This window comes from Mirounga leonina, unplaced genomic scaffold, assembly GCF_011800145.1.
Source record: "Mirounga leonina isolate KUSES-001 unplaced genomic scaffold, KU_Mleo_1.0 Mir_173, whole genome shotgun sequence".
Classification (NCBI taxonomy): Eukaryota; Metazoa; Chordata; class Mammalia; order Carnivora; family Phocidae; genus Mirounga; species Mirounga leonina.
In genome coordinates this window covers 41,702,425-41,716,989 of record NW_023270447.1, presented here as the reverse complement: position 1 = coordinate 41,716,989, position 14,565 = coordinate 41,702,425, and the positions used below count along the sequence as shown (strand labels likewise).

General features: G+C 41.4%; 1 protein-coding gene and 1 pseudogene across 4 annotated transcripts in view; one reads left to right on the top strand and one right to left on the bottom strand.

The window, feature by feature from the left end:
• JAK1 (Janus kinase 1) overlaps positions 1-14,565 on the bottom strand; it is a 124,696-nt gene that overhangs the window by 72,473 nt on the left and 37,658 nt on the right. The window lies entirely within an intron of this gene.
• Positions 13,788-14,565, top strand: part of LOC118018957 — a 56,451-nt pseudogene continuing 55,673 nt past the window's right edge.

Genomic DNA, 14,565 nt, shown 5'->3' with positions numbered 1-14,565 from the left:
ATTCCAAAAAATCAAATCAGGACACTAGCCTAAAAACTGTATTTCTCTTTGTTTTTTTTTTTTCCACAAAGCCATTTCCCCCTCGATGATTCCTCTATCTTCTCCTTACACTTAGATATTACTTCCTTAGGACACATTAGAAGTGGGCAATTAAAGTGTCTAAAATGCTAAAACATGACAAATCTAGAAAATAATTCAAGAGTGGAGAAACAAAGAAACCATTTTTATCCACTGATCAATCCAGTCAGAGAGATGAGATTGACCTAAAAGTGAAGAAAATTACCAGGAGAAATGCTAGATTATCTGGTGAGGGATTGGGGGGCTACAGCAGCAAGACCAAAAACCCTCCCACTGTGCAGACTAAGAGTCAACAATGGTTGGGTGTTATGAGGACAGGGTGACCAAATAATTTATCATCCAAACTGGGACACCTGAGAGTTAAAGACGGTGCCATTAATCATCACACCTGACAACAGGCATAAACCAGGGACATCTCAGCTAAACAGGAACGTATGGTCACTCTGTGAGCTCATCAGGGCTTTACATTCCTATTGAATAAATTGAATAAATTTCCTCATTATACCCCCCAATGATACATATAGGATAGAGAAGGCCAATAATACCCCCTTTTACAGAAAAGAAAGCACATGCCCAAGAGATTAGATAAGTAACTAATTCAAGTTTATAAAGAGAAATATCAGAGCAGAGACTCCACCAGGGTTTACTGACCCTTAACTAAATACCTTTCCACTAAATAATCTAATGACCTGGAACAGCCAGTTATCAGTGATGTGGACCTATCTAAGTTCTTTCTCTGTTCCAGTATCAGTGATAAAAATTGAAGACATTTTCAAATACAGGCAAAAAAACACCTTCCTTTATGCTTGAAATGCAAACATACCTGGGTTTATGTTTTGAGTATTTTGTACTTCTAAGAGGATTTTTTTTTTTTAACTGTTCCTGATATCACAATTTCCTTGTTACTTCATTTCAAGTAATCTAAATATAGGCAAAGATCCTGGATGAAAACAACACAGATGCATGACAACCTTAAATTCAAAAGTGTCATAAAATTTAATTCCGTTAACTCAGTTAATTCAGGCTCTCCATTTTACTACATTAACAATAATCTGTCTCTGTTCTCTGACCCTAAAATGAGTATTACTGTGCCATCACCTGCCCTACATTAAGCAGCAAATGATTAAAAAATGTTTTATGAAATTATTGGGTAATAAACAGTCACCTAATCTAGTTATTCTCAAACCCGGCTGTACATCAGAATCACCCGGCAGCTTTTTAAAAATATACTCTTCCATACTATACCCTGGACCTACTCGATCAGGAATCCAGAGAAGAAAAAATTTTAAACCCTTCAGGTGATTCTGAGATCCAGCCCTTCTAATCCCAATCCAACCCAAGACTTCCAAGGTAGACTTCCAAGGCGGGGAATACTCCACCCACCCGCAACCACACATCTGTCGTTCTTCTCTCTTTGGCAACCCACATGATTTCTTTCTATTGATTTTCTTTCTTCCACTCTGCAATGCAGTACTGACAAGCAGCTAAGGACCTGCACAGCGCAGGCAGGAAGCTGTAAGGCCAATCCTGTTCACTCTTCCCCCAACACCCTTATAAACATCTTCCAAATTAGCCTATGGAAAGATAACTGTCATAATCATAATAACAATAAAAACTGACATTTGCGAAGCACCTATTATGCCACTAGTTGTGCTAATTGCTCTGCATGATCTCAATCTCCACATAAACCCTTTAAAATGGGATTATTCCCATCCCCACATCACATTACTGAAGAGGTTAAAATAGCTTTCCCAAGGTGATACTGCTAGGAAGTGGCAGAGCAAGGACTCGAACCTAAATCCCAAGCTCTTCTCAATACACCCACCAACTAACCTAAAGCTACTGAGCCCCCTTTGCCTTCAGGACAGCTAGCTTCCATTCAGGTGTACATCACAATCCAGGACCTCACTGGGGCCTCAATGGGAAAAGAATCCAAAAAGCTCTTGGATTTTCTAGCAGACCAACCGAAATCTAAACATTAGCATCAGGAAAGGGAAGCAAAGATCCATTTCTGAAATAAAAACTGCTCTTTATAAAAGTACTTCTGGAAGGAATCAGCAGTCCTCCTGGAAAATGAAACATTTAGACTTTGAAGGTACATCAAAGGTGATTCTTCCATTGTGTAATTTGGGGCTTTCCTCTCTAGCTGGTTGGAGAGAAACAGAATTCAATATTCCAAATGCAATCTCAATCCCAACTATTTCTTTCTCTTTAAGTTGCTCCACTAAAGAAAAATAAAGAAAAAATGGGTTTCCACCTGGATGTGTATGACTGGTGGGTGGCCATACAGTTTAGTGTCCAAACTGAAAGACTTTTAAGAGTGAAAGTAGGGTGCTATTCATAAGACATAAGTGGAATTTATGGTCACCACACTGATGGCAGAATTCAAAGACAACAAAGAAGAAATCAGGTGCAAAAAAAAAAAAGAAGAAATCAGTTGCCATAAGCTCACTGAATACTAGGGCTCAGTTTGGTTCAATAAATAATAATCCATGTGCCTACTATGTGCCAGCTTCTACGCTAAAAGCTGGTATATGAAAACCAAATCCCTCCAAACCAGAAGGGAGAACTGACTGGTCATTCAACAGTTACAACAGGGCGCCTGGGTGGCTCAGTTGGTTAAGCGACTGCCTTCGGCTTAGGTCATGATCCTGGAGTCCCGGGATCGAGTCCCGCATCGGGCTCCCTGCTCGGCAGGGAGTCTGCCTCTCCCTCTGACCCTCCTCCCTCTTGTGCTCTCTGTCTCTCATTCTCTCTCTGTCAAATAAATAAATAAAATCTTTAAAAAAAAAAAAAAAAAACAGTTACAACATGAAAAGCCAGCTGCAGAACAGTATGTATGACAGGATCCCATCTGGATGGATGGATGCATGGATGGATGCATGGATGGATGCATGGATGGATACATGGATGGGTGGATGAAGTATACTGAAATGTGGTGCTGTGGGAGCAAAAAGCAGACTGCTCCTACTCTATTTAAGGGTGGATCAGGCATGGTTTCACAGGGGAGAGTATCCTGGAGTGGAGATTTGCAGGAAAATAGTAGATACGAAACAGGAGAAGAAACGGGTGGAAAGAGAGACAGCACATCTCATGCAGAACTAAAAGCATGTGTAAAGGGCACAGATTTAAAAGCATGCAGAGACCCTTCCATGAAAGGCAGGGTGGTATAGTACTTGTGTGGCAGTGGGGCCAGCGTGGGGCTAAAGTGGTGGGAAAGGTCGACCCTCAATGCCACGTTGAGGAGAAAGGAGTTTACAGTGAAGGTTAGAGGAAGCCAATGACTACTGCATTTGAGAAGGACCAATCTGTATAGGTCATCTTGGGCAAAAGGGAGTTAGAGGGCAGAAAGACCTGCAGTTGGGAGGCAATGCAATGGCCCAAATAAGAAATGATGTTGAGCCAAAGAGCAACAAACATTTATGAATCCTGTACCTCAGATAAGGGATTCAGAGATAAACAGAATTACTCACTGCCTTATGGAAAGTGGGGTCCAACCGAAGACAAATATAGGGACAATGATATATGAGACTGACCACAGATAGTTTGAATAAAAGGCTTAAGTTAAACAACAGAATGTTTTTTGACTCTAAACACTTCAAGAACGGCTGAAGAGAATGCCAACACAAAGTTTCGAAGTCATGAAGTCTTAGAACAAAGTAGAAATGAAGAGCTGGGGAGAGAAAACCTTTCTAAGACGGCATTACTCAGGATTGACCTCTTTTCTTAAATAGGTTTAAGGATAATGGAGAATATCTGGAATAATATATTTAGAACACAACTATAAAGTATTGCGACTTGGGGTATGTTGGGAGGGGGGAAGGAGTCTTTCCTGAGTACAAGATGACGCATAATACTATTCCATGAAAGAGATACCCGATTTCTAAACCTGACCCGAGTTCAAAACCCACTAATTGGCTATGTGACCTTGAGCCAATTATATTACCTGCCTCTCTTCACGTAAAATGAGAATAACTACGCCTATACCGTATAGGTTTGTGAAGAGTGAATGAATTACGATTCCTCGTGAAAACGGCTGACTGAACACAAGGGTCCAATTCCACCCCCTCTTGAAACCCAACTAAAATGTGTGTGTGTGTGTGTGTGTGTGTGTGTAAAACAGCAGGTATAGGAAAGCCTTTTTTTGCTTTAAGACCAAAACCACAAATATGGGAGGGGAAGAGGAGAGGAGAAATGTGCAAATGACTTTTAGAAGCTGGTAATTAGATACATGTATAGCAACATAACTTCGATAGCCCATGAGAATTGAATCCCATGCAGAGAGTGGAAAAGCCGAGAACCAAATAAATGTGTATCACAGAAGCCTCAAAAGTCACAGGAATTGGAAGCAGCAGCACATGGGGTAGAAGAGGAAAGCTGGGGAGAGATGTCTGAGAAACAATTCTCTTGCCTACTCCACCCAGCAGAAGTCTAGACTAGCACTGTCCAATAAAATTCTCTGCAAAAATGGAAATGTTCTCTCTCTGCTCTGCCCAGTATGGTAGCCCCTATTCACATGAGGCTATTGAGAGCTTCAAATGCGACCAGGGCAAATGAGAAACGGACTTCTTAATTCTATATAATGTTTATTAATTTAAATTTAAATGGCGACATGTGGTTAGTGGCTATTGCATTTTAGGGCTGTGCAGGTCAAGAGGTTTATTTTCTGGACAGGATAAGACAGAGGATCCTGGGACTAGAGAGGCCAGGCAAAGCCCAGGGGACCTTCAGCACAGAGGCACTGTGTCTGCACACACACCGAATGCTTAGGGCTTGGATGCTGCAACTTCCACCCTCTTCCCCACATGGCTCCAGAAATGCTGGCAGCCACTCTCTGACCTTCCAGGCAAGAGTGAAATATGGTTTTCTGAAGAATGTTACCATCCCAAGAGAATACACCTAAAGATACCAACACTGGGGGCTCCCCAATTAATGGCCCATTCAAGTCACTCTTTAGTGAAGTTCAAAGTGCACAGGTCCCACACACATTCTCAGCCTTCTCCTCATGTTTAATCATAAACAGCCAGCCAAGATAAACCAATGTCTGAGGAAAGCCTCTAGCGTAGACAGGAACAAAAGCAACGCAGAATGAACAAAGATTATTTACAGAGAGGAGAAAACCTTAAAAAGTAATTAATGTCCTCAGATTGATAAAGAAACATATTTTAATCTACAAGACATGAATAAGATTCTTTTTAAAGTAACATTTCAAAGAAAAAAGAGCTCTTTATTAAAAAGATGACTGCAGAATTGGGGTGCCTGGGTGGCTCAGTCAGTTAAGCATCTGACTCTTGATCTCAGCCCAGGTCTTGATCTCAGTGTCGTGAGTTCAAGCCCCGCGCTGAACTTAAAAAAAAAAAAAAGGATGAGATCACCGCAGAAATCAAAAACAGGACTGGAAAAGGGCCATCTGGAACTTTCTAGGTTGATGGAAATGTTCTAAACTTTGTTTTGGGTGGTGGTTACATAAGTGTATACAATTGTCAAAACTAAGTGAAATAAACATTTAGAATTGTGCACTTTACTGTGGGTAGACCATACTTTTATTTTTTTTAATCTCAATAGAAGGGTTTGAGGATAAAATTTGGGAAACTGCTTAACAAATAGTTTGAAAATGAGAGAGAAAACATAAGAAAATTAGGACAACGAATCAGAAAATAAAGGAGTTCCTAAGGGAAAGACAGAGAATGGAGGAAGAAAACCATCAGCAAGATCATTTAAGAAAGATTTTCCAGGACTGAAGGCTACCAGCTGTCCTACTGAAAAGGCCCCAAAATACAACGGATAAGAAGACCCACTGTATTACTGGGAACACTAGAAAAACAGAAGGGTCTATATGCATCCAAAAGAGAATATAACAAGCCAAATTCAAAAGATCAAAAATTGATCTTTTTTTTTTAATAATTGGGTAGCTTTATAACAGCTGCATGAAGCAAGGAGACAACTGAAAAATGCCTTCAAAATTCTGAAGGGAAACAATACCAACCTAAAAATCTATAACCCGCCAAATTATCAATAAAGTCTAAAGGAGAAATAAAGGCATACTTAGGTATTCAAGATCTTGAAAATTTTACCTGCTATGCACCTTCAAAGAATGAACAGAGGAGAAGCTCCATAATAAGAAATAAAGATTAAACACAGAGGACGCAAAGGGAATTCCTAGAAGGACAAAACAGAGATCTCAAGATGAGAATTGTAGCCAGTCTTTGAGGACGATCCGTCCACACCTGGGTAGTTAGATGCAAGAGATGGATATGTTTAGGGCTGTCATCATCAAGATCCTCACAGACCGCATCAAGGGACAGAATGCCAGATTCCTAATTAAATTTGGCTTCTCTTAATCATGCCCTGATAAAGTTCCTGTTCTTCCCTCATCTCTGAATCAGTAGACCATTTCACCACAGAGAAGTCTCCTGCTGTGGCCTGCCCCTGAGAGCTAGGCGTAAGCCAGGGTGATCTTAGAAGTGAAAATAAAATATGGAGCAGCCCACTCCCTGTGACTATGGTACTACTTTCAGGCTCCCAACAGCTGGACCCATTGCAGTCCTCCCGACATCCCATGTCCCACAAATGTTCTCACAACCTTCCCCAGCGACTTTTCCAAAAGTCCCTGCAATCTCTCAACTCCAAATCCACACTTGACACAGAGCTTTTGTTCCAATCCAGGGGATTAAGAATTCAAACTAGGACCATTAAGCTCTCCTCTTGAGAATGATGGAGACACTGTCCTTTCCTTATACACCTGGATTTGTGCTTGCTTTAGGGACATCTACACTGGAAGAAAGGGACTGATTAACACAGAGATTGGGCTGGTTGATACCTCAGAGAGGACTGCAATGAGGAGGGGTACTTGGAGAATTCAAAAATACTGATAACGTTCTACTTCTTAACTGAATGGTGAATACATTGGTATTTTTCTGACTACACATACGTTTCACATACTCTTCCATATGTTTAATACATTTTTCAATTTAAAAAATTCCCGCCCCCGTACGCCTGAGTGGCTCAGTCGGTTAAGTGTCTGCCTTCAGCTCAGGTCATGATCCCAGGGTCCTGGGATCGAGCCCCACATCGGGCTCCTTGCTCAGCGGGGAGCCTGCTTCTCCCTCTCCCTTTGCTGCTTCCCCTGCTTGGGCTCTCTCTCTCTGACAAATAAAATCTTTAAAAAAAAAAAAAATCCCTCCCCAAAGGATTAAATGAGCCTATATATTTAAAGCTCCTAATACAATGAGAGATCTTTATTAGGTACTCGTTAATTATCAATTACCTATCTTATCCTCTACAGTTATCCAAATCCTGAGCTTTTTTTAAAGACCATCTTGAATGGCAGCAACCTTTTGAAGCCCTGACTATGCAATAATCCTCTTGACTTTTATTGCCAGTTTGTGTCATTATTTACTGGCAATGTATGTCTCCTTAGCTAGGTTGAGAACAGAAATTTATTTTTTAAAAAAATAATTATTTGTGCTAATGATTGTTTCTTTCAGCCTTCCATCCTCCACTATAAAACACAATGGTGGCCCTGAGTCAAATGGGGGTTCTTTGGCACACTAGATCCTCGGAAGAAAGTCAAGTTCTTAGATGAGGTCCTTCCATGACTCAATGCCTTCCTACTCACAGCATCTACCTAGCACAGGGCCTGGCACAGAGTAAGAACTCAAATGTCTGTTGATGATAAATGAAATCCGAAGAATAAAGTTCTAAGAAAAGTGACAAATATGACTAACCTGAAAAGTAGTCCCTTATGGAAAGGGAAAGTCATTGTAATCATTCCTGGTTAAATGAAGCAAGCAAAAATCTTAAGCATAAAGAGGTCGTATAATATAAAGGATAATCCTTGAAAATTATTTCCAATTCTGACTAAACTAAACAAACCATGAGTTTTAAATGGATTAAACTGGGGGTAGTGGTGAAGGGGGCTTCTTACCCAACACAGTGACTAAATTTTCTGGGAGTCTATCTCCCGGCTGGCAGTGTCAGGTGCACTGAGTGAGTTCTAATCCTGCCTCTGCCATAATCTACCTCTGGGTCTTAGACTAAGTCAGGTAACCCCTCTGGGCCTCAGCTTTCCCCACTGCAAAACAAGTGGGCAGAACACATGTCCATGAAGCTCTCTGAAAGCCAATAGGGTTGTAGGAATCATATATTCCTACTTTCTGTTCTCTGATTCACTAGGAGTCAGAGCAGTACACGGAGACATGTACAATGCAAATCTGACTCTAATATCCCACGAGTTTCAAATTCAGGTGCTTTCACACAGAGTTTAAGTTCTAAAAGTTTTTTATAAATGCTATGCTTTAAGACAGTTAAATGCAGTGACTATTAACCTGAAAACTGCTAAAGCCAAGGAAAATAATGTAAGTTGAACCCATGCCCATCTCTATTATGATTCCATTTTTTAAAGTAACTCATAAATGTGTATGACTCACACAGCTGAATATATTGTGATGTTCCTTTATCATTTTATCTTCCGGTGCCAGTAATCCCACATTACAGAGTGCCAAAACCCTTTAATAAGTATAGCATGTACTTCTGGTCATACTCCAAAAACTACCACAGGATTGTTGCATTAGGGAAAAACTCCAGTGAGGATTTCTGGGCTTTGGAAGACAGGACCCCCAGTGAGATACCCAAACTGGGCATGACTTCCCTCACTTCTCTATGCATGGCCACTTTTGATACTTGAAACAGTAACAACAGTTATCCTTTAGGCTTATATGGCCCTTTTAAGTTTACACAGAACTTCCACATCTATTAACTTAGCTGATTCCCAGTGACCCACTAGAGTGCTTACGGCAGACGTTACTGCACCCATTGTAACAGATGAAGAAAGAGGCGTCCAGAGAATTTAAGTGACTTGCCCAAGGGTATCCAGCTAGCAAGTGATGGAGCTGGGACTTGCACGCAGGTCATCCAAAACCAAAACTTGGGCTCTTCTCACCAAACTGCTTTGTGACTAGGGACAAGAAAACAATGGATTGAAATGAAACCTGTTGGAAACTCTTGTGATTTTACTTATGGAAATAGTTCAATCTTTTGTAAACTTTACTTATGAGAGTAGTTCAATCTTTTGTAAACAATGTAGACCAAAAAAAGGATTTTTAAACTTCCTTCTCCCTTTCTTTAGTCCCCTTGCTGTGGGTTGCTAGAGTTCTCACCTCTACAAAAGGGTCAGCTAGAAAAAGCCCGTATATAAAAAAGCTACTACCCCTCACTTGTCCCAACCCCCAACATCACCAGTGAGTGAATTCGTCTACTTCCCAAAAGAGCAAAGAAGTGATGGAGCCCAAATGAGAAGCAGGCCTAGTGACAGTTCCATGGCTAAGTCCACCCCAGTTCATCCCCATCACCTTTGTTTCTTATCCCTCCCCACAAAGTGGGGCAGGACAGTCTGAGAAGTTCAGAAGGGCAGGGGAAGGGGAGGCTAGGGAAGAAATCCCAGAGGTGGGGAAAGGGCCCAGTTAGGATAGGAACTGAGTCAGCCTACCCGTTTGGACTGGACCCTGATGTGCCCCCTCTTCCATTCCCAACTGAGAAGACAATCCTGGAGATGAACTCTCAGAATAGAAACTGCTGGTTATAGCATGGCTTCAGTCAATGGAGGCAAGGAGGAATTAAGTAATTAGCCTCAAACCACAAAGCAGCACGGGGCCTTCAATGTTCTCTCACACACAGACATTTAGACACATGGTAATCCTTCCCAAGAAACACGGCTTCCCGTAGTACTTTCAGTGACAAAAATTCCTTAAGCAGCCAAAGATGTTGTTAGGTTCCTCATTAGATCGTCTTTAAGAAAAAAAACAAAAACAACAAAAAAAACTATTATATGTCCTCCCTAGTGGAGAACAGCTAACCAGACCATGTCCACTTAAAAACAAGATTTGTTTCACTGAACTGACAGTTTCATTGGCAGCTACAACTAACTTCATGAGAGTGGGGGGCACAGAAATTCACTCTGTATTCTCACCTTTAATTTTACAAGGGCTAGACTCCCCTATCAGTTTATTCAGCCAAGTTTTTAAGAAGTCACAATGAGGGAATTTCCAAAGCCCATCTAACATCACTATATAAATACTGATCACCTAGGCTTCTCTGTTTACAAACACTTTTTAAAAAGCAGACTAGTAACAATATAAAAAAATCTCCCTTACCCTTCGCCACTTCAAACATTTAGTATGATTTAGGTTTTTGGTTAACCATGCTAGTCAAATGCTTTAAGTTGCTAAATTACTAACTGGGCTGGAACTTTCTAACCATACCTAATTTAAATACAATCACAGATTACATGTCGAACACTTAAAACAAATCTCCATACTTGGGCCAAATGAGATCTGCTTTATAATCTGGGTAGAAAATGGTGAGTAAACAAGCTAATCATGATCACCATCTCCATAGCAAAGATATGGAAAAACCTTAAGGAGAGGTTCCTGGCATCACTCAAACCGGAGTTTCAATCCTGGCCCTGCCACTTATGAGTTATATGGGGTGGGCACTTGAGCTTCTGAGCTCAGGTTTCTGCATCTGTAATACCAAGTCCCTTTCATCTAACTGTTGCCAAAACCCAAGCACAAAGGAAATCATACATTAGGTACTAAATAAAAGATATCCATTAATTCCTATATGTAAATTCAGAATACAAGGCAATGTAATTGCTGGGGTAATAACAGCATGGAAATCCAGGGTAGAAAACACAGCTTTTTTTATACTCGACTCTCCTCCCTTCGGGGTCCACCCTGATCCAGCATCCTCCTCCTCCACCACCTTTCTCCATCAACTCTGGCCTACAATGACTGGCACATAATATAATCAGCACTTAATTAAACATTTTATTATTTTTCCAGGATTGCTACTAGGCTAGTCTCGACACCTACCCATTTAAGACCTTCAGGGAAAGAGTTCTGTTTTTGTAACTTCCAGTCTCGTTACCCTTTCATTATTCTCGCTGATTATAAACTACACTGAGACCACAGCGATTACACAATGCCATTTAATGAGAATTATGAAAGCTTCAAAATGTCAAAATCACTCTTGAACACTAACAGATAACGTTAACATTTGAAATGAGCATTCTGACCCCTCCCCAAAACCACTTTGGTTCAGCTCACATGGAGACCCTCCCATTTGCTGGCTGTGGTGAATAGAACACAAGTCAGAATCCCTCCAGCTAAGATTCTCAGGTGCAGGGTGCTGGGGACGAAACCACTGTAACCACTTCACATCCACTCAGATACACCCATTTGCTAGACCTGCAAAACCATCAGCTAAAAACAACTCTTTATGCAAGTGAGTTTGGAATCAAGGCTATACATACTATGACTTAAACTGGAGGTTGAACTCTCCCTAGAGACTTCTCTGCACATTATCAGGTATAATTGACATGAACTGATAGGAAACCAGTGCACCAGACATTCTCCTTCACCTTTTTTTTTAAATTTATTTTTAATTTATTTATTTGACAGAGAGCGAGAGTGAGCGCATAAGCAGGGGCCGCGGGAGAGAGAAAAGCAGGCTCCCCACTGCGCAGGGAGCCTGATGACGGGCTTGATTCCAGGACCCTGGGATCATAACCTGAGCCAAAGGCAGATGCTTAACCGACTGAGCCACCCAGGCGCCCCTCCTTCACCTTTTTCTAAACATATATTTTGTACTGTTCCCTTTACTACCCTGAAATGTAGTAAATATATTCACATGCAAAATTTCAAAAGAATCAATATGATACCCAAACTATAAAGGAGAACTTAAAGAAATTTATAAGAATCTGTATTTCCAACATGTAATTCCTGTCATATGTCCATTAGAAGACATAATCAAGTAGTCTAATATTCGCACCAACAGCAGAATAGCCATGAATGCAGTAACTACAAATACAGACGATACTAGCAGGTTCTTCTTGGTGACACAAATACAAGCACCCCCACATCGGTAACATGATTTATAAAAATGGTGAAGAGCTTTTGGTAAAGTTCCAAACAAAATAAAACAGTATCTTTCTATAGTAAAATATATCAAATTTATTTTATTTATTTTATTTTTTTATTATGTTATGTTAGTTACCATACAGTACTTCATTAGTTTTTGATGTACTGTTCCATGATTCATGGACAATGTATCAATTTATAAAGCAGTTTCATTCCTAGAAAATTCAGGTTATATCAAAATAATGCAAAAATTACTTTATATAAAATAAAATTAGATTCTAGGCTCATAAAATTATAAGCAGGTTTCTCCCCCTATAAGAATGTCTGGAGAGACATTTGAAAGTCAAGTAGGCTATTGAAAAATTCTTCTTTGCACAGCACTGTCCCTATGCACATTAAAGGAAAATCACTGGGGCACCTGGGTGGCTCAGTTGGTTAAGCGACTGCCTTCGGCTCAGGTCATGATCCCGGAGTCCCGGGATCGAGTCCCGCATCGGGCTCCCTGCTCAGCGAGGAGCCTGCTTCTCCCTCTGACCCTCCCCCACTCATGTACTCTCTCTCTCTCTCATTCTCGCTCTCTCAAAATAAATAAATAAATCTTTAAAAAAAAAAAAAAAAGGAAAATCATTATTCCTGGCCATTCCCTCTAAATGCCAAAGGTACTCACCCCACCATCAACCAACAAAATCTCACAGAAAGTCACTGAACCAGCTGTGATGAAGGGTGCTGCTCTGAGCCAAGTGGCATCTTAACCATCTCTGTCTTTCCTGTACGGACCTTAGAACTATACTTGGCTCCTAAGCAGGTGCTCAGTCAGTCTGAGGAATTGCGTGGTATTTCTTCTAAAATTCATTCTTAGGTAGCAGAAAAGCAGAGTCAATATTTTCAGTCAATATGAAGATGGCATCTACTGAACTGGAAATGTAAAACTGCTGACATTTCACTCACTATCAGAAACACTTTAAAGGATGCTATTGTTCCTGACCCAGAATGACAACCTAAGACTAGGACAGCAAATACACATTGGGGCATGATGTCCCACTGAGCCTGGGAATGGCTTTAAAATCCATCTCAACATGGCTCCAATGAGTCCTGCCAACTGTTTAGGTTTCCTAACTTCAGAAATATGGGAGAAGGCAATTAGTAGCCTCAAAAAAACTTCCTGTGGGTATTTAGAGCCTTCCACACCCTGCAATCTAGTAACTTCCACTACAGTCATCTGAGTACTTACAATGTGCTTCAGGTACCTAGTACTAAATGCTTATTTGACCCTCATTCAACAATATGAGTTGGTATAAATCTCTACTTCACAGGAAACTAAATGAGGCCCAAACACAAAGTCCAAGATCAAAAGCTAGAATCAAAGCCCAAATTCCAGCCCAGCTATCCAGCTCCAAAGCCTGTGCTAGTTATCTGTCTGCAACTACCTATAAGACCTGTCTGAAGGAGGGGGGTAATAAAGCTTCCTACTAGAGTGGTACTTCTCTGCGTGGACCCAGGCAGTGGGCAGCCCCTCTAAGCGGACAGCCAGACAGCATGTCAAAAGCCAAATCAAAAAACCCCTCTCTCTCTCACTGACTCAGCCAGAGGCCAATCGGAGACTTGGGAGGAGTCCCAAATTAGATCTTTAAACCAAGGTTTGGGCACCAGGAGACCACATTCCGTAATATATATAAAGATCCAAACCTTAGGATGGCATCAAGCCCTGCTGAGTGTTGGCTCCGACCTGTCATCACTCGGCCTATAGCTGGATCCTGTCTCTCTCCTCGGGAGGGCCAGTGCTGTTGCCCCATGGCCGACTTTCCAAGCTCTGAGCAAATGCTAGATCTCTGTTCATCCAGTAGCTTGGAGGAGATGCCCCCCTACCTGTTCTGCATATGTGAGTCCTGCCCATCTTTCAAGGTCTACAGTGACCCCACTTCAGAGCCTTCACAGCACTCTCCTACAGCACAGCAGGCAGCATACTTGTCCCTTCCCTGGAGCTTCAGTTCCTTGCTTCCTGCCCCACCCCACCCTCAATCCTAACACCACCACCACCACCACGGCTGCCGCAGCAGCAAGGAAAGTCCACCTAATGAGTGCCCCCCGATGTGCCAGTCACTCTACAGACATTATCTCCTTTAATCTACATATTAGTTCCAATTGCACTGATGAGGAAACGGAGACCCGGCATTATTCAGCTTCCCCTGGCATTACACCAGAGTGGATACCAGCACAGTGTGGACTCAGGACTGCCTATGTTTGAATCCCTGTTCTACCATTTACCAGCTGTGACATCTTGGGTAAGTTATGTAACCTCTGTGCCTCAGTTCCTCATCTGTAAAACAAGGATAATAATACATACTTCATAGGATTGTTCTCAGCATTTAAAGAGTCAACATATGGGAAGCACTCAGCACATGCCTGGCACACAGCATATAGACGAAGTATTCTCCACTGTTATTATCGGTGCTGCCTCCAACCTTGTCTCATACTATGCCCCAAGTCCATACTTTGAGGGCCTCAAATATACCAAACTATTACCCACCTTTGTCCAAGCTGCCTTGACTGCTCTTTGCACACCAGCTCC